At 45.8% G+C, this 18,117-nt stretch overlaps 2 protein-coding genes across 3 annotated transcripts in view; both read left to right on the forward strand.

Moving 5' to 3' along the window:
- TP53RK (TP53 regulating kinase) overlaps positions 1-13,292 on the forward strand; it is a 255,425-nt gene extending 242,133 nt beyond the window's left edge. Inside the window, exon 3 of the mRNA XM_058562571.1 lies at positions 13,278-13,292. The gene's annotated coding sequence lies outside the window, so the exon portion shown is untranslated. The remainder of the gene's footprint in view (positions 1-13,277) is intronic.
- A 534-nt stretch (positions 13,293-13,826) lies between these two features.
- ELMO2 (engulfment and cell motility 2) overlaps positions 13,827-18,117 on the forward strand; it is a 38,919-nt gene continuing 34,628 nt past the window's right edge. The window contains exon 1 of one of the 2 annotated variants that reach the window (XM_058562562.1): positions 13,827-13,896. The gene's annotated coding sequence lies outside the window, so the exon portion shown is untranslated. The remainder of the gene's footprint in view (positions 13,897-18,117) is intronic. The other variant, XM_058562563.1, reaches the window with a different exon arrangement.

Consider the following 18,117-nt stretch of genomic DNA (forward strand, 5'->3'; position numbering starts at 1 on the left):
CAAATATGCACATCCTAATGGTGAGGGAGACTGGGAATTTGAGTTCTGATGAATTTCCCCAAATATAAAAGAGCTATTCAAAAGATGATGGGGAGTGATGAATAAGACAGATGTTGACTACAAGCAATAAAATAGATACACCCCTCCTGAGGCAGATAAAAGATAAGTGAAAAAGAACAAAAACGTTTAAGAAACAGTTCAGACACAACCGATTATCTGGAATAGTTCTGTCCAGTAGAAATACAATGTAAGTTGTGTATGTAGTTAAAATTCTTCTTGTAGCCACATTAACAAGAGTAAAAAGGAAATACATGAAGTTAATTTTAATATTTTATTTAACCCAATGTATCACAAATATTATGATTTTAACGTGTAATCAATATAAAAGTTATTAATGAGACATTTGATATTCTTCTCTTTTTTGTACTAAATCTTGGAAATCCAGTGTATATTTTAGATTCACAGCCCATTTCAATTCGGACCAGTCACATTTCAAGTGCTCAATAGCAACATATGGCTGGTGGCTACTGTACTGGGTAGTGTAGACAAAGGAGAAATAAAATCAGAACCCTATTTCACATCATTTAAACGAAAATAAATCCCAGGTGAATTAAAGACTTAACTCTACAAAATAAAACTATTAAAATCTTAAAAGAAAACATATGACACTATAGCTACCTAGCACTTGATAAGATCTTTCTATCCATCTGCAATGTAGGTGGCAGATAAAGTGTTAACGTCTATATATACAAAGAGCTTTTGCAAATTAGTATCAGAATAAAAATCGTCAAAAGCTCTCACTAGACTACTCATAGAAGAACAGATTCAAATGCGGAATAAACATAAAAAGATGTTCAGCCTCCCCAGGAGTCAGGGAAATGCAAATTAAATAACAATGAGATACCACTTCATTCACAGCAGACTCGCCAATCGGGAGCATGAACACACCTTCTCCAGGCTGGAAAGAGATGCTCTTCACCACATCACAGTAGCTACGGCCTTGATGGAGAGCAATCTGGCAACATATATCAAAATAAAACAACTCCACGTATTCTTTGACCCAGCAATCCCACACCTGGGAATCCATCCCATAGAAATAAAAGCACCAGAATATATGTGAATGTGGGTATTCACATCAACAGAGATCGTGACTGCAATAAAACCCTAAGACAAAGTCTATGCCCACAGGTAGAGGGATGGTTGAATCAACTGTGGCACATTTACAGCATGGCGTGTTATGCAACTAATAAAGATAATTTCTTAAGCCTCTGTCTACAGGCTTGAGGGGACTTCCACCTTCCACTTCTGTAAGATGCAGAGCAACGTATAAACTATGGTTCCATTTTTGTGAGAGACAGGGAGAGAAATCTACATAGGTATGTGTATAGTTACATCTGATTGTACAAGCATAAAGAAAGATACAGAAGGATGTAATCAACCTGCTATCAAGGTTACCTGGGAGGAGAAGCAGCAGGTGGTACAGATAGAGAGAAAAACAGGAAGGGGAGGCAAGAAAAATAAGACAATAGGAGAACAGTGGGGGGGGGGTGTTAAAAGAAATACTATCATTTCAAATAAGACAATTTTTGCGAAGTTATACCATGTTTGAAACAGGCAAACATTGATCTCCATATCAATCTACTCGATAAAGCTTGTTAAGCACGGTGTTCAAATCCTTTACGTTTCTTGATGTTTTGATCACTTGGTCTGGAGATGTCTAACAGGTGTATTACAGTTCCCACAAAGCTGTGGCTTGGTTGTTTTCTCCTTGTAATTCTATAAGTTTTAGTATTAGATATCTCAATCCTATGTTACTAGGCACATGCAGGCATAAAGGCTAAACTTATTGGCAGATTGAATATTTTATCCCTATATATAGTTTTTGATTTCAAATAATACTGATTATTTTTACCTTGAAATCCACTTGGCCTCATGCTAAGATTGCTTGCCCCACTTGCTCTCCTTCTGTTGGCATTTGCCTAGTATACCTTCTTCCAGCTCAGGATTTTCAATCTTTCTGTATGACTCTGATTTTGCTGTCTCTTATAAAACAGCATACAGTTTGACTTTTTTTGCTCAACTCTGGTCTCTGTCTTTTAACAGTGAATTTGATATATTCACATTTATTATGGTTATTGATATATTTGCACATTTTCTACCAAGTTACCCTTGGTTTTCTATTGTATATGTTGTCTTTGCTGGTTTTGCGTTTCTTTTTCACCCCTGCTTTTCAGTTAATTGGTAGCATTTTATTTGTTCTCAATTAATTTTTCTTCTAATGACTTGGAAAATATATATTTCTGTTCCCATTATCTTTATATTTTTATACACATAGCTAAGCATATTCTTAATCAACATCTAGTGTTAATTAACATCTAGATCTTCCTATTAAATAAAATGAGCATCTTAGCATGATTTTACTTCTCTCTCCAACCTCCTTTCCTGACTTCATGGCTCTCCATTCCATGTTAACATCTCAGGTTTTAATTAATTATTGTAAGTATAGGTATTTATTTAGACCTAAAAATAAACTTTACTAGTTTTCTTGTTTATCGTGCTTCTTATATCCCACATTTTCTTCCTGAATTCATTTTCTCTTCATTGGAATATATCTCCTACACCAGTGGGTTCTCAACCAGAGGCTATACGTACGGCACCCCTTCCCAATGGGGGGTGTTTGTATTGTCTGTCACATGACTGAGGAGGACCGCTACTGGCATCTAGTGGACGGTGGTGAAGGACGCTAAGCAACATGCAGGGTGTGGATCCGTCTTACACAACGAAGAATTGTTCCACCCAAGATGCCAACAGGACCCTGTTGAGAAATGCTATTCTACATGGACCATGAGTTGTCAACTATTTTATTCCATTCATGTCTTAAAATGTCTTTTTGATGCCCTCACATTTGCTTGATAGCTTGGTTGGGTAAAGAATCCTAAATTTGCAAGTATTTCACCAGAGAACTTCGAAGATATCATTCTGTTGTTTTCTTGCTCACAAAGTTGCAAATGAGAAGACTGATGTAAATCTTATTCTCATTCCATCCTGGATAATTTTTTTCTTCACTCTGGAAACATTCAGGATTTCCTTTTTATCCTTAGTGTCCTGAAATTTCATCATGATGTACTTTGCTGCAAGTCTTTTTACATTCTTCCTGTAAATTACAAGAAGCAATTCCTGTAAGTTACAGAGGACCTATAACTAGGTCCTTTTGATATAAGAGCCCACGTATTCTTATGAATTATTACCTTGCTTCAGGGCCCTCTCCATCCTCTTTTTCTTCTCTCATTCTGTAACACACGTTTAGCAGACAGTGGAACTTTGGTATCTGTCCTTCGTGTCTCTTAACACTTTGTTCACACTTTCCATCTATTTATCTTTTTGCGCTGCATTCTAGGAGAATCCCGTAGCTTGATCTTCTGGTTTACTAATTCACTCTCCAATCCATTTTTGCTATTCAATCCATCTAGTGAGATTTTTATTTTAAAAAGAATTTTTATTTTTAAAAGAATCATAGTTTTTAATTTATAAAACTGTTGCATGCTTTTTAAAAATTTTATGTAATAGGCTCTTTCATTTGTCTAAGATATTAATAATACTTGTTCTACAGGCTGGTTCTATTTGCTCTCAACTCAGTTTCATCATCTGTTAAGGAGGAATAATACCCACTCTCAGTTTCATTGTGATAATTAGAGGTAACATAACATAATGCCTGGCACGTAGTGCACTAAATACCTATTGATGAATAGACAAAGCAAAATAATATATGTAAAATACCTGGCACATACATATTAGGCACTCATTAAATGAAAGCATATTACCATTATTATCATTATCCTCATTATTAATATTCGCTGAGACGATGACATTCAAGGATTTTACATTCTTGGTTTCAACTACATGAGAACACCACCACCCCTCCCACTGCCAGATCCATGACACGGGAACTGCTTTATAATTCTGCTGAGGCACGAATTTGAACTACAAGTTGCAAGGCTGGTGAGTGGGCGTGGGAATGTGCCCAGCATCTGTCTCCCAAAATGGCTTTATGTTTTTATTTAATATATGAAGCCAGTTAACTCTCACTACCACTCTGAAAGCCAGCTGTCATTATCCCAGTTTCATAGAATAATAAATCTGAAGAAATTACAAGCTCTAGTTACAGGGCAGTTGTTTAGGAATCTGGGCCAGGCAATCAGACAGATGGGGTTCTTTCTGACTCAAGAAATGGACTCTCTGAGCCTCAGTTTCTTCTTTTGTAAAATGGGCTTTACAGTGTCTCTTTCGTCACCTCTGTTGGAATTCTACTCATCACTCATTCTTCAATGCCAGTACAAAGGCAGTGTGGCCACTTCCAAGGATTAGAATCATTCAGGCTGAACTCTCACGACATTCTACCAGTTCCTCTGCCCCTCCATTGGCCGAAGGCATCACACTTTGCTGGGAGTCAGCTAATGGTGTGTGCGTCTGCCTCCACCACTAGATAGCGAACAATTTGAGAGAAGTACAGTCATGTGCTGCATAACGACGTTTTGGTCAGTAACGGACCACACATATGACAACGGTCCCATAAGATCAGCACCATATAGCCTAGGTGTATAATAGGCTATCCCACCTAGGTTTGTGTAAGTACACTCTAAGATGTTTGCACAATGACAAAATTGCCTAACGACGCATTTCTCAGTGTGTATCCCCATCGTTAAGCGATGTATGACTGTACGTGAGGCAACAATGAGGTGACTTCCCAAAATCTTAGAAATAAGGCTGCTCTCTGATAATTAAACAATAAGACAAATCAAAAAATGGGATAGAAACATAGATAAAGAATGTTACCTGCGTGGTTAGCAAGCTGTTGTCTCTCAGCTTCAAACCCACCTTTCCATAGTCCACTTTGCCACACTGGAGCTGGGATCTGAGAACTGCCTTCAGCTTTGCCAGCAGCCGCCTCCTCCTCTCTGCTAAGGGGGGTACTCAGGGGGAGCTGCAAGCCTGGAAGACGAAAAGTACTTGCTCCTTCCTGTTTTCTTTCGGCGGGATTCCTATGAGCATCACCCCAGCGTCACTTACTCACCTTGGCAGCGGCAGGCTCGTCCTGTAACACCAGGTGAATCCAATTTGCAGTCTTTTTCACACTTGTAGCCCAGCCTTCTTATGTTCCTGCAGACAACAGCACCTGCCGAGCAACAGCCCCTCCTCAGAGGTCTGAGTCCCAGGCCCCAGGCCCCTCCTCTGAGCTCAGAAACCAGCAGGAGCTGGCCAGTGACCCCTCCTCAGAGGTGTGAGTTTCAGGAACCATCTCTAAGTTTTAATAACTCCAACGTCGTCCCTGTGCTCCTTTGATCCATGTTTAGGTACCTTCTTAACAACTTTATACGTAGTTAACAATTCTTTATATTGATGTATCTCTTTCAAATAACCAGTGTGGCTTCTAACTCCTGACTGTACCTTGACCATCACATCCCCTTGAAGGGGTAGACCATCCCCCGGGACAGAATGAGACTATACACCTAAACGAAGACATAAAGTCTCCAGAGGAAGAGTGTGTCCTTCTAAAGAGGGTTGGTCAGCCACAGAAGCCTGGACCAGTGAGAGGCAGCAGCACAACCCCAGCAGGACATCCTCAGCCGTGACAAGAGGACAAACCATCGTCATCCATAGCCTGGGTGACAGTAAAGAGCTCTGTTGGAGGATGAGACCACTGCTCAGTACCTGCACCAGCTGAACTTATTGCTTCCTTAAGTACAGGAGCGCCTGGCTGGTCAGGCATAGTCTCACGAGCAAAGCAAACTGTTGATCCTACATAGGTCTGGGGAAGAGTTTGTTTTGGGATCAGTTTGTTTCAAAGGCAGGAGTGGGTTGACACCAGCCTTAGAAGCATGTTCAGTGCAGTGAATCTGCTGCGGATTGGCTGATTTTCAAAGCACAGACTGTCACTGATTGGTTGGTTTCAGGGGCAGGATCAGTGAGCTGAGCTGCCATTGACCTATTAGGCATTAAGACCAGTCTGGTGGTTACTTATTACTAGGGCTGTAGAAAAATCAGTCTTTTCGTAGGTGTGGGCTTTTTAATATCCACATCCCACTCGGTCTTCCTGCTTCCTTCTTTGTATTCTACTACTATTCTTTGTATTCTCAACACAATCTCATCACAGCAATCAATAAGATCTTTTTCCAAAACTCAAATCAGATTGTGTCACTCTCCTGCCTACAACCCTCTAACAGATTCCCACTGCACATAGAGTAAAACTTCAACCCTTCACAGCAGAGCTGATGAGGCTGCACTGGGTGGTTTCTCCCTACCTTTCTCTTTTCTTTGCTTATATGATTCAACCACCCAGTTCAACTCGGGATCTTTCCCACCTCCAGGTCTCCCCACATAGCTGTTCCTTCTGCCTGGAACACCTTACCCTTCACCTGGAAAACTCCTATTCATCCATCAATTCTCAATATAATTATCACCTCCTCAGAGAGGTCCTCCATGACTGTGCAATCCTTCTGCTTTAGTTGCTGGAATGTGAGCGGGTGAACCTAATCATTCTCCCACAACATTTATCAGTTTATAATAACATATTTTGTTTGTTTGTTTGTTTGCTGTCTGTCTCACCTGGGAGGCTGGGAATGCTCTGAAGACAGGCCCCATGTTTTGCTCACCACTATCTAACAGTGGCTGCATACGATGAGCACTCAACAAATGTTTGTGGAAAGAACAGATAAATTCTCGAGTTGGAGGGGCTTCCTACAATAAACAGGAGCCTCTCCCCATGGTTGCCTCCCCCAGCCAGACCTCCAAGGCCAGGCCCTCTGGCAAGAGTGGGCCTTCATTTCTTTTATCACGGCCATCTCGGCTTCTCCACATATGGGCAGCGGCTCTGGACAAAACAGGCCAGTTCAATAAAACTCATGGTGGTGTCTACTGGGGCAAAGGAAGCATTGACCAATAAAGAAACCCCAACCCACACCTGGGCTCTGATCTCTGAGACTGGGCCTACAAGTGGGGGGATGAAGGCAGGGGATGGTGAGACAGAGGGGCGCTGGGTGAGCAAGGCTACCTCACTCTCCCCCACCCCAATGGACATGCACACACACGCGCGCGCACACACACAAACACACACATCTGTCTGGCCATTAACAACAACCCCTTAAATGCCTTCTCTGAGCGGGACCTTTACTTGTTTTACCTCCTGTAACTCCCTCACCAGCCCCATGAGTCAGTTTCTATATTATCCCTATTTTACAGATGAGGATAATGAATCTCAGAGAGGTCAAGCAAATTGCCCCAGGACTCACAGTAAGGATGGTAATATTCAGCACAGCCATACCAATTGTTAATGTATTGAAATTCTCCTTTATTTGTTGGTAAATAGTAGCTGCCTCAACCCCCTGAGCACTTTTCCCCCAGAGCCCTGACCTCTCCCCCCACCTCTAACCCCTTTACCTCTCCACATTCCAGTAACTAATAGATTAAAGCCCTGGACATATGGGGTGGGGGAGGGATAGAGAAATTCCTCTAGGAATCTTCTCCAGGAGCTGTCTGTTCTGATCTGTCATTACACGAGCCTCAATGGTCAGTAAATATTTTACATTACTATTTAGGATTCTCTGCTTCTGTTGTCACCAAGATCTTCCTGCTGGAGAAGCAGATCCAGGAGGCGAAGCTTAGCGCTGGCTGGGGGCTTATCTCCCGTTGTTCAGACAGAAGCAGTGGGCTGTAAGGCCAGTTGCCCAGAGGAATCTACAACCCCCCACCACTTGAGCACAGAAAGCAGTGGGCTAACCACCAGATCCTAGCATGCTTGCTATTTTCTAAGAAATTATGTCTGCTCTGAGTGAAGCTCTTTACAAGGGGACTTGCTGGGGGTGCTACAGACATAAAGAATGGCCATTTAGTGGTTTCCAGAGCACGGACACAAAGGTTGAAGTCCACTTGTTCAAGTCCCAGATCTGCCACTTAATAGCTGTATAGCAAATGACTTAACCTCTCTGTGCTTCAAGTTCCTCTTGTGAAAAATGGGAGTAGTAATAATAATTCCTACTTCAGAGGGTTGGGCTGAAGGTTAAATTAGATGCAATATGTAAAGTCCCTAGGAGTAATAAAATTAATGTAAAATCCTTAAAACAGTGCCTGAATACGTTCCCCAATGCCCTCCTGCCCCATGACTAACACACACACACACACACACACACACACACACACACACACACAGAGGGAGCTTCAGATGTTGGTAGATGCATTCCTATGCCAGCAGAGGGCGCTGGTCTCACACAAGAGGCTTGAGCAAGATCCCTGCTGGGAGCTGACAGCCCACTGCTCACCAGGTCTCTGAGTCCCCCTCCCCCTCTCCACTTCCACTCACACAAATACAAGATAAGCCCCAGTTCCTGGAAGAACGATCTTCGCAAATTAAGTTATTGTGAGTTATGTGACCCCCCAACCTGCAAGAGCCGTTGCTAGACTGGCTGTCTGCCTCCTGCCCTTTGCTTCCCACTTAAAGAACCAAGTCACCATGAATTTTCTTAATGATACTTTATTCGCCTGTTTTAGTCATTTTTCTTCTCTTTCTATGTGAGGCAGAGAGTTTATCGTAAGGGAGACAGCACAGTGTTGCAGAAAAGACCCAGGCCTTGGAATTAGACAGAACTGGATTTGAATACTGGCTTCGCCACTCCACCAAATAACCCGGGACAAAATAAACCTCTCTGTGCGTCAATTTCCTCATTTGTATAATAAATGTAATAAGAGTATGCACCTCATAGGAATGTGAGGATCAAATGAGATACCTCATGTACAGTCCTTGGCAAAAAGTCTCCTATGGATCCAGGTTTAATAAGTGTTCGAAAAAAAGAACAAACTGAAGAATGAAATGCCCAGATATATTGTTTTCAGTGGGTAGTATAAAGAGAAAGACATGTACTTTGAAGTCAGATTGACTTAGGTACCAGCCAGGCTGTGTGGCCTTAGCAAGTTTCTTTGCATCGCTAAACCTCAGTCGTCATCTGTAAACTGGGCACTCTAACACTCCACGGAAACCTGACAGTTTTAAATGAGATATGTATATAACAGTCCCCAGCATAAGTCTTGGCACAGAGTAGACCCACAAAAAATGCTGGTTCTATTTCTTTTAGCAGATAAACATAGGCTTTGACATTTAGGAGCCACTATATCAGAAATCCTTCTGGTGTGGTGACAAGGATTGTATTTCAACAATTGTATGTGAGATGGGCCATGCTTAACTTATGAATTTGGGAAGATTCGAATTTAACACAAGTCCAGTTCATAGAGACACTCCATTTATCCATGGTTTCTTTTTATTTGTTTATTCAATGATGCAATAAATAAGATATTGACCACGTACTATGTACTAGATATGCCGTAGGTGCTGGAGTACAGCTAGGAACAAGACGGTCACCATCCCTGCTGTCATGGAGCTTACAAATAATGTGGAAGTCAGAAAACAAAAAGTAATATGAGGTCAAGTGCTATGAAGAAGATGAGAGCTGGTTAAGGGAACAGAGTAGGGCTGGAGGGGCTGAAATAGAGAAGATAGCGTGGTCAGGGAAGACTTGCATGAGGCGGTATTAGAGCAGATCTGAACAAAGTGAAGAAGTAACCCATGTGATGATCAGGGGGAAGAGCATTCTAGGGGAGGGAACAGCAAGGGCAAAGGCACAGAGGTGGGAAGAAACTGTGTTTGAGGGATGAGAAATCAGACCTGTGAGACTCAAGCAGAGTGAGCTAGGGGGAGAGTGGAAAGAGATTAAGTCAAAGCAGTCAAGTGCCAGATCATCTAGAGTCTTGTAGACCTTGGTGAAGATTTTCGTCTTTAGAGCCCCCACCACTCTAAAGATGGCCCATATTACAGCCGAGGTGGATGCTGATGGGAATAACAGAAGCATTGATGTTGCAGGGGAGAGGGGATCACTGCAGAAGCAAAATTTCTGAGCAGGCGAGAAGAGATGAAATCTAGGATCTAGGGTACACCTGCAGGGTTGCCCTCACAGAGGATCAGAGAAGGTGCATTTATGGTGACAGGAGAGAAGGCAGAGCATTCAGGTCCTGATGCAGGTAGACTGGTGGGTTTGGTGATGAGAAGATGAGACAGTTTTCTCCTATTGTTTCTCTCTCTCTTTTTTTTTTCTTTTTTGGTCAGAGAGATAAGAAGGTCACCAACTAAGAGTGAGCAGCTGAAGGCAGAAGAGAGGAGAAGATGCGGGATAGCCAGCCTCTGGTGAGGGAGAGGGAACTGGCCAGGGAAGTAGGTACTGTAGGATTCTCCCACAGTGCGGAGGACCCCCTTGGGCCGGAAAGGTTCTGTACTGTTCTTCAGGCCCAGTCAATTGCTGGGCACAGGCGGGGAATAGGTGGTGAATTGGGGTTAAGCAGAGTTGGGACTTTCCAGGTGAGTAGATGGAGAGAGCAGGGAGCATGGGAGTTGAGGGTGAACACGAGGGAGTCATTATAGTGAAGACCCGGGTTCTAATCTGGGCAAGGAGGGAAGTGAGGCCACAAAGGGGATGACGACTATACAAATGTGGAAGGTTGATGGATTAGAGAACTGGGAGGGGTGTTTCCATCCACTCCAGTTTCAGATGTGGTTTTAGAGGAACTCAAAATATTATAGATAATTCACTTACACAACAAATACTTATTGCAGACCTACTCCAACTTTTAAAACTACCTACAATTTATTGAGCACTTATTATATGCCAGGCACCGTGCTAAGTGTTGTACATTTACCGTTCTCTCATTTAATTCTCACGACAATCCATACTGTTATTATCCCCATTGTACAGATAAGGAGACTGAGGATCAGAGAGATCTAGTAACTTACACAAGAATGCACAGCTGGTAAGTGGCAGAGAGGTCTGTACGATTACAGAGCCCAGGGATCTTAACTATTATGTTCTACCATGTGCCAGGGGCTGTCTTGGGTTCATGTAATCATGACATTCAGCTTCAGGTATTTCTCCTACTTGATCCCAGCCTGAAAACAGGGCCTGGCCTCAGTTGCCCAGGGGTAGCAGCTGAGGGTGGAGGTGGAGGGATTTGGAATTCTTCGCTTGTGTGTGGTCTTGGTGGGGCTGTCAATCAAGATGCCCACTCTCCTTAGCTAAGGGGAGGACATGTTACCTGAGCTCAGCTAATTGGACTTTTGCTCCAAGGACTTTGACTCTGGTCAAAGAAAGATCTGACCAAGAAAGGGGAGAAAAGGATGGAACTGATTCATTTTGGCTACCTAAACCCCAAAGCATCTCCAGTCTCTGTCCTTTTCTAAGCCTACTTCTCCAGCTTCCTGTCACCTCTGTGAATTAGCCACTAGCTGCCAATAAACCCCTTTTCTGCTAAATTTAGCCAGAATTGGTCCCCGAGACTTGCAATTAAAGAACCCGCACTGACATATCAGGAGAAGAAGACAGTATTATAAGGCTAAAGTGAATGACTCATTCTTAAATGTGTATGCAGCAGGGCCAGGACTCAAGTGAGTAAGTGAGGCCCACGAGGCACAAAATTTAAAGAGGCTCTCACTCTCGGGGTTGTGTAAGTGCAGGGCTGACTCTAACAAACAGATGACACCTCTGCCCCCAAAAAAGTTAGTGGCTTAAAGAACAAAGATTATTTCTCTTTCACATAAGAGTATGAAGTGACCTGGAAGTATTCCAGGTTACCAGGTAGCTTTCTGCTCCATGTGATCACTCAGGGACCCTGGTACCTTCTATGTTGTGGTGCTGTCATCCCCCGACACATCATCATGACCACAAGGCGAGGCTGGGTCCAGCCAGTGAGGAGAAAGAGCAGGGAGGAGACAGGCCCACTGACTAAATGGCCTTGCCTGCAGTTTCATACATCACTTCCACTCGCAAGAACTTAGTTACTCAGCAGATCTTAACAGCAAGCAAGGCTAGGAAGTGAAGCTTAGCTGGGCAGCCATGTGACTGCGGAAGGCAGGGAGAAGGGGTTTTGGCTGGGACAGCTAGCAGTCTCCACAGCAGTCACTGCCCACATGGAGCCTATCTCTCAGAGGATTTTATTCTCTAATATTAAAGGCTGCAGGGTATATGCACCATGGAGGCCCAGGGGTGGAGAGGTGTTCATGGGCTGGTGTAAATGCGGAAGGCAAGGAGGGGTGGGAGAATGTTCCCGAGAAGAGGGACTACGGGAGTAACCCCTGGAGCAGGGAAAGGTAGAATGAACACAGCCTGTCATCTTGGGATGGGGCAGAAGGAGATCTGCTAGACGGGGATGGATCTCATGGAATCTCACAACACAGTCTGGTGGACAGAAGATGGAGTGAAGGAAGCTGATCTGAGTTCTCGTTCCTGAGTTGACCTCAGGCAAATCCTTAACCTTGCCATGCCTTAGACTCCTCCTTTGTAAAATGATAAGGATGATAACAGCATCCTCAACGACAATAATACATTAATAATAAACAATAACAGTATGAATACTAACAAGGGGGCTGTGAGGATCCCACAAAGCAAGGGTCTATAAAGGGCTTTGGTATCCAGCAAAGCGCTGTAGACCAGGGGTGGGCAAACTATGGGCACAGGCTGCCACCTATTTTTGTAAATAAAGTTGCAGTAGAACATAGCCACACTCATTTGTTTATATCTTGTCTGTGGCTCCTTTCACATGACAACAGCAAAGTTGAGTAGTTGTGACTGTATGGCCAAAAGTATTTACTATCTGGACCTTTATGGAAAGTTTGTTGACGACCTCTGCAAGGGCTGTGGTAATGTTAGCTATTACTATGCCTCAACTTCCCTGAGCATTGTTTTATTCACCAGTAAAACCAGAGTAACAAAAATCATCTTCAATTACAAGATGTTTTGAGGATCAAATAAAACAACAAATGTATAACTGCTTTGCAGACACTTTGCACACTGTGAAGTCCCATATAAACGGTAGTTATTAATTAGTCTCTTTTCTTAGTATTAGTTTCGTTATTTACTGTCTGTTGAGCATCTATAAAACCGACAACAAAATACCTACCTCCCGGGATTGTTGTAAGGATCTGTGAGACAAAATGGTTAAAGCATAAACTTTGGACTCAAACAGTCACAGGCTGGCGTCTTGCTCTGCCCATCACCAGCTGTATGATCTTTGGCCCTCTCCGAACATCAGTTACCTCATCTGTAACAAGGGGATCCGCATAATACCTCCATCAGGGCTGCCGTGAGTGTAAAGGGAGATAGCACGAGCGAGGCCTTGGCGCGGCTCCCGGTCTTGTTCCGATCCGCAGGTGCAGTGACGAATACCACCGCCCACGGGTCTCTACCAACAGTACAGCTGAGCTGTACCCCTCTGCCTCTGCTCAGCGCCCACGGTCAGCCCTGGGTGCCGGTATAATTAGCTCCATGTCGGTGGTGAGCAGCCACGGCTGCTCACAGCCTCTGACACGACTGTCACCTCCCACTCAGTTATCCCCATTGTTGAGAGTAAGTTACACGCTCTCTGGGCACACGGTCGAGTGCCACCAGAGGACAGCTTAGCCCTCAAGAAGTCTGCTTTGTCACAAGGAACCAAAGTCTTTTCCTTCGCTCCCAGGCTGTGCCAAAAGAAAAGTTAAAAAAAAAAAATGCTGCCTCTTGCTTTTGCTGAGAGACCCCGGTCCTCCAGACCCCACAGCCCGCGAGGGGAAACGCAGCCTGTTTCTTTAAGAGGCCTCCGCTAGGGGGCGGGGACCGCCGGCGTTTCCCCCGGCAGCTGGGCCCGGCCTCTCTTGAGTGACAGGCAAACAACCCAATTGAAGAAAGAGAGTTCAGCATGACGGCGAAGCAGAGCAATAGGAGCCCGAGTCGGTTGCGCGGGGCGGGGTCCGGGGAAGGCGGGGCGGGCGGAGGCTGGAGGAGCCGCGGCGGCGAGACCCGGCGCGGGAGCTGGGCCTGGGTCCGCGTCCGGGTGAGTGAGGGGCGCGCCGGGGCAGGGGCGCGGCGGGCCGCAGAGAGGGCCCTGGCCCGAGGGACGTAGCGGGGAGAGGCCGGGCCGGGAAACGGGCTGCGGGCTGCGGCCTGCTTCTCTCCTGGGAGCTGAGGGGCTGGAGAGGGCGGGCCTGGGCGGCACCGTGCCGGTTCGGCAGGCCACCGAGGGGTCGCGGCCCAGCCGGGTCTGCCTGGCCGGAGGGGCACCGGGTCCCCGACTGGGAAGGGCGTCGGTGGGGAAGAGGGCGGGCCAGGCCGGAGGGAGCGGGGGCTGGGCCGGGCTGGGGTCGGAGGGAGGAGGAGGGTGGGAGGATGGAGCCGGGGGCGCGGTGAGAAGATGGGGTGGGGGGGGTGGGGAGGGCTCTCGAGGAGCCGGGAGACTGTTTGGGGCTGGGTGGCTCCCGTCGGAAGCCCGGAGTCATCCTTGACATCCCCCCTCCCCACCCACCCCAAACCGCTCCTCACCCCGCCCCGTCGATCCGGCCGGCTCAGCAGCCCCCAGTCCATCTACTTTCCTTCTCCGCCGCTGGCCCCTGAGTTCAGGCCTCTCTCGCCTGCACAGCTGATGTCCTAACTGACCTGCCCACTTGCACTCGGGCTGCTCTCCTGTCGTCGGCCTCGCACCATGGCCAGAGGGATCTTTTTTTAAAATGCACATCAGTTCCGGACACTCCGCTGCTTAAAACTGCAGCTTCCCGCCCCGTGCAGGGTCGGCCCCAGATCCTCACCCAGGCCCTCGAGATCTGCTCCTGCTGACCTCTCCCTCGGCTCAGCCTGCTGATCCCTCTTGCTCAGTACTTTCCTCGGACTGGCCTTTTCTGCTTCCTTCTACATACCAAGCTCTGGCCCTCTTCAGGGTCTTGACACTTAGCGTTCCTTCTGCCAGGGCTTCTCTTCGTGCATGGCTTAGTCCAGTAAACTCCTCTCCATTCTTCAAATCTCCACTCAACTATCACTTCCTGGGGAGGCAGCCTTGGTCCCTGACTCCCCCGCCCTGGTGAATTCCCGGCTTTCATCACCCTGTGTACTTCTCCTTCACAACTCTTGCACAGCTGCTGTTTTACATTTACTCACAAAAGTACTCACGTCTGTATATCCCACCAGATAATAAGGTCCACAGGGAAGAAGATAGTGTCTGGTTTTGCTTTTGTCTCTCCAGCCTATGCAGGGGGCCAGGCACTATAAATGTTTATTGAACAAATGAATGAAGGACTTGGATTTGGCAGGAGGAAGGGGGTGTGAGTCGTGGTCCCTGATCTACCCGTGGAGGAAGGAAACCAATGTTGGAATACTTTTTGTGTGCCAGGCTCTATGCTAGAGCGACGCTGTCCAATAGAAATATAATGCAAGCCATATGTGTAATTTCAAATCTTTTAGCAGCTACATTAAAAAAGTGAAAAGAAACAGGTGAAATTATTTTTCACCATGTATTTTACCTAACCCATTATATTCCAAAATAATGTTATTTTGACATGTGATCAATATAAAAACATTATTAATGAGATATTTCACGTTTGTGTGTGCACTAAGTCTTTGAAATCTGGTGTATGTTTTGCACTGATAGCCCATCTCAATTCGTGGTAGCCACATTTCAAGGGCTTAGTAGCCACACATGGCTAGGGGCTGCCGTATTAGGTTGTACAGTGCCAGACGCTTTATATACTTGTGGCATTTAATCCCCTTTAGAGTGTTTTGAAGTAATTATTGTTGTCTGAATTTTACTAGTAAAAATAATAAAGCTTCTAAAAGTTACATTGCCTGCCAGTGATCATCCTAAAGTTTGTGAGAGAGGAGGCAAGATCAGGACCCCCATCTGATAATCTGAAGTCTGCTCTTTCTGTACCCCATGCTGCCTCTAGAAGGTGACAAGGAAGTTTGGGACTACAGGAAGTGGGGACTAAACTTCTTGAAAATGATGGCTGTATACCTGTGGGTATATAGCATATTCGAGCTTGTTCTATGTGGAGATAACATGTCTGGATGCATCGGTACCGCCTGCGCAGGTGGCTCAGGAGCGAGCACATATGATGCAGTTGAAGGAAAAACCTGCAAGGCAAGTCCCTCTTTAACCCAGTCACCATACCTCAGTGCAGCCTGCAGCAGTGCAGCCTGGTCCCGGGATCTGGGTAGAAAATGTTCACACCCTGCATCATCTCAAAGGTGCTGGGTGGGCTAGGCTGGAGTTAAGTCTGGCTGTTCAGTTCAGCAGTTGCTCACTGAGTGAGGCCCGTACTACCGCGAGGCCAGCACTGTTCTGGGCCATGTAGGGTGATGGGGGAGTATAAGTCACAGCCTTCCTCTTCGGGATGCTTATCGTGTACTTGGAGAGACAAGACCAAATCACAAAAGGATTAGATGCTGTGGAAGACACCGTGTGCTGGGATGAGGAACCAGAATCACTGGTGTACCGGAGGCTGCAGAGTGCTTGTCTAGGCCAAGTGGTGTAACGTGTGTCAAAATGTTGACTCTGAACTCCTTTAGGCAGGGTGGGTCCTTTGCAGTTTGCCACAGTCCCTTCGTAGCTGCTGCTTGGCTTGTTTGCTTACCGGCCTGGCTGCCTAAGACATTTGAATTGGTCACCCCATTGGGCATGCTGGTTTCATTGGAGTCACTAGGAAAGATCTGCTGATCACTTATTATGTGCCAGGCACAGTATTGGCCACCGCTCTGGAACTGACCATAAACTCTCCCAGGTTCTTCTGCTAGAAGAAAATAATAATAATAATAATAGACCACCACCACCAGCAATGCCTTGCCTTTTATGTTGATTTTCCTCCCTGATTGCCTTCGCGTATGTTCTCTCATTTTGTCCTCAATATACTTCATCCTGGCAGGTAGGGCTTTTTTACGCTGGGGAAACATGGTTACAGTGTTTTTGCAGTTTCATCAAGTTCAGACTGTTGGAATTCTGCTTATTCTGTGCCAGGTATTATGCTTAAATGCTTTACCAATATCCCACTTGGTGTTCACTACAACTTTGTAGAGTAGGGTTGATTCCTTTTTTTTCTTTTTTGTGAGGAAGGTTAGCCCTGCACTAACATCCGATGCCAATCCTCCTTTTTTTTTTTTTGCTGAGGAAGATTGGCCCTGGGCTAACATCTGTGCCCACCTTCCTCTGCTTTATATGGGACGCTGCCACAGCATGGCTTGACAGCGGTGCATTGGTGCGCGCCCAGGATCCGAACCTGTGAACCCCGGCCACCGAAGCGGAGCGTGTGCACTTAACCGCTACTCCACTGGGCCAGCCCCTAGAGTAGGGTTGATTCTAATCCCCATTTTATGGATAAGGAAATTGTTAGAGCCGGGATCCAAATCTGTCCAGGTCTGTCCCATTCCAGAACACAGGCTCCTAACCGTGAAGCCACACTGCCTCACTAGAAAGTCAAGGTTGGAAGAGATGTCAAAAACATGTAGTCCAACCCTCTCGCATAGATTGGGACCTGAGGTCCCGAGAGGCTTGTACTCGTAGCCCAGCTGGGCAGTCAGGTCTCCTGTGCTGCAGGGGGAGGACAGAACCAGAAGTGGGAGGCCTGGCCCTCCTTTTGTTCCTAACTGGTTCTTTGGCCTTGCCAGCTTCTCTGGACCTCAGTTCCCTTGTTTATAAAATGAGAGGGCTTGGCCTGATTTTACCACAAGAACAATGCCGTGTTGTTAAGGTTGGTATTGAAGGAGTCAGGCCCACAGCCCGGGATTTCATTCCTAACCCAGGACTCTACTCAGCTCACCACACTCCCTCCCTACACAAGCCCTGCCTCCCTGTTGCAACCATGGTAGTCTGTTGAAGGGAAACAATTTCTTAAAGTTCGTCTGTATTTTTCATCTCAGTTTCTGTTTCCTTTCATTTCTAAACACTAAGCAAGTGGTCTGTGAACACTGACCCCCCTTATAAAGCCATCTCCTTGGTTATTATAGTTAGGGATTTGCAAAGTTCTAGGCAATGGATAATCCTGGGTCATTAGCGTTTTTTTCCTCTTTCAAAGCAGTTAGGTCTAGGGGCATTCCAGAGGGTATTTTTGGTGTGGAATTCTATGGGCACAGCTGTGTGTGGGGCACTGTGTTGCACACTGGGGCGGAGTTGGCGGGGGAGTAGACATGGGCTTGGTTAGTCCCTGCCCTCAGATTGCTAACAGTGCTGGAGCTGTGGCTCTCAACCCTGGCGCCCATTAGCACCACTGAGCGGGTGGGGTCCAGTGGCCTGGGG

Source organism: Diceros bicornis, chromosome 19, assembly GCF_020826845.1.
Source record: "Diceros bicornis minor isolate mBicDic1 chromosome 19, mDicBic1.mat.cur, whole genome shotgun sequence".
In the NCBI taxonomy this organism is placed as follows: domain Eukaryota; kingdom Metazoa; phylum Chordata; class Mammalia; order Perissodactyla; family Rhinocerotidae; genus Diceros; species Diceros bicornis.